At 38.6% G+C, this 7413-nt stretch overlaps 1 long non-coding RNA gene across 1 annotated transcript; it reads left to right on the forward strand.

The window, feature by feature from the left end:
- The first annotated feature begins 4524 nt into the window (after positions 1 to 4524).
- On the forward strand, positions 4525 to 6317 carry LOC109381338 (uncharacterized). The gene is made up of 3 exons (XR_002123699.1): positions 4525 to 4592; positions 5261 to 5307; positions 6189 to 6317. It is a non-coding gene; the product is annotated as an uncharacterized LOC109381338 (long non-coding RNA).
- Positions 6318 to 7413: the final 1096 nt, after the last annotated feature.

Raw genomic sequence — 7413 nt, forward strand, 5'->3', positions numbered from 1 at the left:
ATGGTTCAATGGTCATCCAAAGTATATCTCCACCCTGACTTCGAAGACTGTGAGCGTCTCTAGCATATATAAGCAATTTTTTCCAAAAGCCGATATATGACATATGTCCAAAGATTGTGTGTATATCACAGATATATATGTATATGATATATATATATACATAAACTTACATATGTATCCCAGTGTACGTATCTACAGTTCTGTATTTCCAAGCACATTTAAAATGGTCAGTCCTCAGTAGCTCCCAAACTGTACTGGTCATCATGCTTCCTAGACCAGATTTTCTATTCTCTTCCTATTTCTGTCATAAATTCCATCATCTCATCCTCCCAGACCACAAAATCAGTGCCTTCCAGTTGTCTCTCAGCTCTTCAGTTCTTGTCTCCCCTGCCTCTCACAGCAAAGCCATCTGCCAGGTCCCAATGGTTTTACCTCTCCAGCATCTGTCTTTCCTGAACCTCTTCCTTACCCCCTTACTCTATCATGCTGGGTTGCCAGCGTCCTGCCCCAACTCAAAATGCTTCCCAATTCCAATGATGATCATATGACTTCCAGATTAATCTTTTCTAAGCACAGCTAATGATTGCGTGACAGTGCTACCAAGATAGTGCAATGGCTTTCCTTTGCATTCAGCCTAAAATCCAAGCTTGTTATCTTGGCCTTCGCCTATACTTTCCGTCTTTTCTCCCACTCCCCCAAGTTAAAGAGATCATCCTGTGCTTTTCTGTAGCCATGGGCTTGATGTATTCTTCCTACTGTGAAAAAGTTCTTCCAGCTACAAGTGGCCATGTTCTACATGTTCTACTGCAGAGGCCATTACAGAAGCCACCTATGTAAAGCTTTCTCCAAGGCTCCCAGTTGGAAAGATACTTCCAGTTCTCTGAACCCACATAGCACTCTTTTCTTCTTTTACCTGTTATGTTAGTTTACTAGGACTGTCACAACAAAGTACCAAAGACTGGATGGCTTAAATGATAGAACTTTATTATTATTATTTTTTCATAATTCTAGAGGCTTAGATGTCTGAGATCAAGTTGCTGGCAGGGTTGGTTTCTTCAGTGGCATCACTCCTTAGCTTGTAGATGGTGGCCTTCTCCCTGTGTGTCTTCATGTGGTCTTCTCTGTGTGTGTGTCTGTGCCCTAATCTCCTCCTCTTAAAAGGACGTCAACCATGTTAGATTACGGCCCACCCTAATAACCTCATTTTAACTTAAATTACCTCTTTAAAGAACCAATCATCAAATATGGTCACAGTCTGAGGTACTGGGCATTGGGGCTTCAACATATGAATTTTAGGGGGACACAATTCAGCCCCTAACCCTTATCTTTGCATCATATCTCACTTTAGACACAGCATTCTAGTTTTTGTGTGTGTATATATGTGTATATATCATAAGTTTCCCACCTTAGTCTTAATACGAGAGGGCAGGGTTCACATTTTCTCCATGACACAATGTCTATGTGAACTTAATAAATACTCAACATGGTACCTTGCACATAGGTGATATGTAATACCTTTTTGTAAGATAAGAAAATAAATTAGAACTTTTTTCAAAGTGCATCTAGCATGTGAACAATAAGGATTACATTCAGACAAATAGATTTAGATATGTGTCAATTATTTGGATAATTCTTGCAAATATAGCTACTAAGAAATATGAAGATTTTGCATTTTATTAGCATTGATTACACTAACTAACCAACCAACCAATCAATTAATGAACTAACTGCTATGCATTCTAATAGGGTAGGAAGGAGCTCCCTAAAGGAAGCTCTTCTATTAGCAAATTAAAAACCCAATAATAATATTTCCTGAGCACTGCTTATGTGCCAGGCACTGTTTCAAACACTTTAAAATGATAAACTCATTTAATAATCATACAATCCTGTGAGGTAGAGGCTATTATTATGCCAGTTTTGGACATGACAAAACTGAGGTACAAAGAGTTGATGCAACGTGCTCAAGGTCACACCAATGCCATTAAAACAGAGACAAGCTTTGAACTCATGTAAATCTGTCCTGGATTCCAGGCTCTGAGACCCTACACTATTTGCACTGCTTGTTAATTCAGCCCTCTCTTGATAAATTGTAAGGTTGTCTGATTATTGCAAAATATGGCTCAAATATCTCTGACAAATAGAGAAACATTAACTCCTAAGGCTGTGGTCAACTTCTAGGTCTATTTTAGAACTTTGGAATTATAGACACAACATTCAAAGAAAAGTTAAACTCTTTAGCATAGACAAGCAAATCAAGCAGTTCAGGCCATAAAGTGGATTCTTTGATCTGAATTATCTGGCTAGCATTTAACGATGATCATTGCCAAATGTCATACTCAAAGTGTTATCGACAGGCACAGACTATAAAAAGACTTAGCTTTGTCTCATGGCCAATTTCTCTAGTATAGGAACTCGACTGTGGCATAGAATTACAAGCTGAAACATTGCTATGGTGGGTGGACAGTTGCTCATGACTACTGAAATGTTTGGGAAATACAGATCAATGACTAAAAAAGACATAGATAATTAAAGAAGAGCTAGTGGACCCTCTTTCCTCTAACGTACACATCCATCTCCCTCTTCAGGACTCTGGGGGGCCCCATCCCCTGAAAAGGGCAAGATGGGGAGATGGAGTGTCCTGATGACAGCCCATGACAGGCGGGGAGGAAGTACAGATCCAAAGGCAGAAGTGCAGGTGAGAAAAAAAGTAACAGATGCCTCCTGCAACTGCTGAACTATTTACAAACAAAATGTATTTAACCTCCTTCTTAGGAAAATTCACCATCTTTCGATTTTTTAAACTCAAAATACATCCAAGTAGGAAAGATAGAAAACCATAAGACAATAAAAATTAATACAACAAAATGAAGCCTAGGCAGCATTTTGTAACTAAAGTAGATACTGGCATATAATAAAAATATTAAGTGTTGGGTATATTCTGGCCTCCCAAAGTGAATTTTCAAAGAGTAGTAGTGGTAACCAGCTACATTAGAATCCTTGAAAGCTTTGGGGGTAAAACAAATAATCTGGATATGTTTTCTGGCTTCAAATCTTGCTCCTGCTGCTTGCTTATTGGAAATGTTCATTTCTATCTTTTTCATTACTTGAGCAAGGGACTTAATCTCTTTGGGTTTTGCTTTGTTCACGTGTCAGATGAGGATAATTACACCTTTCTTGGATGGTTGATGCAAGGGTTAAAAGTGATAATGCACATAAAACACGTGTCATGTAGTAGATCCTCAATAAATACTAGTTTTCCAGGGTGACGTACGTACTTCACACAAGTAGGTTTGAATCTCCTTTTCCTTTATTACCCAGTTTCTCCCAATTGACAGTATACAATGCAGATGGAGACGAACATTTATTCAGGTAGCATGGGATAAGAGCAGAATTAATAATAGGTTATGCTCACCGCATTTCTGGTAATGAAAAAGGCAAGCATAGGAAAAAAAATTAATTACACCTTGTTATATGTCAAAAATCCAGCAGAAAGAAAAGACAGAGCTGGACACCCACTGAGTCACAATCATGGTATGGCAAGCATTTTGATAAGAGAGAATATTATACGTCACCTTGTCACCATCATTCTGTCAGTCACTGTTGACTGCGGCCATATGAGGCCCAGAATCACGCACAGCTGCTCAGCATAGCATCCAAACCAAAGAACAGAGCACGAGCTTCTGTCTGACCTATTATTTAAAAAACACAAATCACATTTTCCTTTAATAGTGGAGAAATGGGTTGAATTCTTTACTTCGTAGCTTTGGATTTTTGTGTTCAAATTTTAAAGATAACACTACCTGCCTATACCCTTATTTCTCAAAAATAGGTTTCTGGTAGGCTGAACATGTTTTTAGATAATATCTGAAAAACGTTGCCCTCTACCTGCAAAACGGCAAACCTCTCTTATTAGCCTAGGGAAAGAATATTTAAGGGAGAGCGTCCAGTAGGGTTAGTTTTATGTAGCTGTTGCGTTTTTCGGTCCACAATCGAGAATGAATGACAGGTATGGGATTTTCATCTAAAAAAATCTATGGAAGTTTGATGGAAAACAGAAAAAAAACCCTCCCAAAACCTGAATTAATTTACACAGGCTAACATATGATCATAATTTCCTTTGGATGTGGTTGATTGTTGGCAAAATTTAGAAAAATCCGCATGTATTATTTTAATCTGAAGTATATGCTGATGAAATGTACATGGTTGTGTGGGTACGTGTGTTTATGGGAACTTTTCAGTTTTTTGCTGTTCAGCCTGCTTTCAAAATATTCAAATATATTTGGCTTTTGTAACTTCGCTAATTAAATCTTCTAAAACAGATGGAATTATAGAAATTATAGGGTTTAAAATATCATTTAATTGGTTTACAATCTATGTGACACACAGTGCCATTCATACTGTAAAAAAATATATACAAATGGCTCGAAAGAGATAGCACGCCAACTAATTTTTCTTTAACTCTTTCATTAAATCTTGTCTTTATTTAATCTCCTTTCTTAGCCTAGCTCCAAACGAGTCTGATCAACCCTAACTGAAGATACAGATTGTAACCTGAAACCATATTGGAAAGTCTCTTTTAAGATGACTCAGGGGTGAGAATCTGAATTTACCTTCTTCCTAAAGAAAATAAATGACCTTAAGAGAGGCCTCTAAGCATGCATATGGCAGTCCCCTGGAGTGATGCATAGATTCATCTTTCATCTTTTAATATGATTGCCTAATGTATGCAGACAACCACGTACCTCTGATTTTCTGGAATAGACTTGATTTTGAACATTCTATTTCACTGTCCTACAAAGAACACTTGCATTTATCAGAAGGCATGTTCAGACTTTTGAGTTGAAATGGGAAGCTATCATCGATGTACACAGATTTTTAGGGAGATTTGGGGGTGCTTCATGTGTGCCTTAAAGCACAAGAATCTGGTGGAGTACAGCTCACCGAGACCCACAAAGATTCTAATTTTGGGTTTACCATGAAGACCTCGATGAAATAAACCTGCTTTACCTAACAAAATAACATGCAGGTTGAAAAAATACTATACTACATTTTTTTTTTTTTTGGCTAGCGTGGGCTAACAAAATTAAACTCGACTATTTCTTTCAAATATCTCAATTTGCCATTTAGATGTAATTTTAAACACACTATGCCCCTTTGTTGCCATGGTAACAGATTTGGGCCCTCATGGGTGACAGAAAAGTATCACAGTACTGGTTTCTGTTTGAACACACGTGTTTGCTGGGTCTCTCTTGCCTTGCAGCTGGAGGCCAGAGGAGGCAGGAGTCACCTCACTTCCCACACAGCAAGGTAAATCCATGCATCAAATGACACCGGGAGCTCGGGAAATCGCCCACAGCAGGGACAGCATACCTTTTACAGTCACTATGGAGAACAATTCAGATCCTTGCTTTAATGATCCCAGATAGAGCCCTTCTCCTCCCCACCAATGTGACATTTTGCAGACATTTTATATATGGAGGAAATATTTAATTGAAACGTGCTTCTGAGAATACCTACTGAGCTGGCTCTAGGCATCTTCCAACGTTGCAGGGGTCGATTGAAAGAACCAATCAACTGTTTTTAAAAGTTTAAGATATTAACAACAACAACAAAAAAGGTTGGGGGAAAAGAAAGTGGACAAAAAGTAATGTTAAATAGCATGGAGCATGACTAATGGCGCTAGCATGTTAAAATCATTGGGAAAATGTCCTTGGAAGACAAATGAATTTTCAGCAGAATAATTAACTTAATTAACAAATTTGCATGCATATTCATCAGGCTATTGAAGTCTTTCCAGCCCAGCTTGATGAGCGTTGGTGTAATAATTGTCTCATTTACATTCTGCAATCTACTACAATTTAGGGCATGCAAAAAAAGCCAACCTCTTCCCTTTGACTTTCTTTAGGACCCACATACTCCTAATAACACGGCCATCACCCACTCAGTGGCCTTAAGTTCCGGCCTTTTGAGAGAACCCCCAGAGAGAGTTGACTGTGGCTTTCCCCTCCCCCAGCCTTCCTCTTCTCTCTTCTTCTTCTTTTTTTTTTTTTTTTTCCTTTTGGCCCACGTTCTCTGTTTTTGCCTCTGCTTGCTCTCCTGGGTAAATCTTGGCACCAGTTCTGACTTCAAATCTCCTGGGTCGCCAGACTGCATCATGTAAAAATTGCCATTTCCCTCCATCTCTGCAGGGCAATCTTTAAAGGCAGTAAGGTGTGACGCTTCAGACTGGCAGCTTGGCAAGTCGCGGCCCATGGATACCAGCACACGGGAATCTGGACGGCGCGCTCTGACAGCAGTCAGCACTGGGAACAAAAGGAATGAAGGGGAAAAAGCACAAATGTATTTTTACATATTGTAGGCATATGGCCACAAGACCAGCAGAAATATATTTAATTACCAATTGTGCACATTGAGAAGAGCAAACACTGGGAAGGGGAAAAAAAATAAACTGCGTACACAGCAATATTATCCTACTTTAACTTTTCACCTCTGTTTTTTTTTTTTTAATTGAAGATGAAAGGGGTAGGGATTAGAATAACAAAAGGTTATCTACTGGAATCTTATCAAAGGTGTTGTGGGTTTTTGAGGTACCTTCCTCAACAGCATAACATTATATGAGGAAATATAAAAGTTTTCTTTTAATTATAAAATAACTTTACTAAGGTATTTTTTTGCGGGGGCCTGCAGGAACCTGATTTGAAACGTAACAATTAGACACTCTTACTGTCCTGTTAAAACTGTATAACAATTAGACACTCTTACTTACTTCTGATATTATACATTTCTTTAGGCTTTAACAATGAAAAAATAACCCGTGAAAAATTATAGTCTTGTTTTTTCCTATAAAATCAGTTCAGCCCACATTTATTGCTTGCTTGTGTCTGTCAGGCATTGTGCTAGCCAATGGAAGGACAGGGGTGAATCAGACATATTCCCTGAACCCAAGAAGCCCATAGTCTAATGGGAGACAAATTAAGATGTATACAATTTTATTATTAAATTATTAAAATTATAACTAAAATTTAAAATATATAGCACACATAATAAAATAAGTGTAATGTAATGAGGTAGGTATATTGATCCAGGGGCCACAGAGAATTAACTCAGTTCAGACAAGAGTCAGTCACCCAGGAGGGCCAGAGAGGTGACTTCCTCTTGGAGGAGTTAATAAAAAGGAACTTTTGATCTGAATAAGGGTACTGGTGAGAGCTCCCACAGTATCCCCTGATCCTGTTGATTCTGTTTCTCATCAATCATAAACCTGTTGGAAAATTGTATCTGAGTCAATGTGTGAGAACTTCCCTGTCCCCTAACCTCCAGCAGCTGGGGAAGACAGGGTTGGGCAGACACGTATTGGTACCATACACACCTTTGGGTCATCTGCTTGCAGGTGGGCTGTGGCTGTGGCTGGAG

Source organism: Hipposideros armiger, unplaced genomic scaffold, assembly GCF_001890085.2.
Source record: "Hipposideros armiger isolate ML-2016 unplaced genomic scaffold, ASM189008v1 scaffold_47, whole genome shotgun sequence".
In the NCBI taxonomy this organism is placed as follows: Eukaryota; Metazoa; Chordata; class Mammalia; order Chiroptera; family Hipposideridae; genus Hipposideros; species Hipposideros armiger.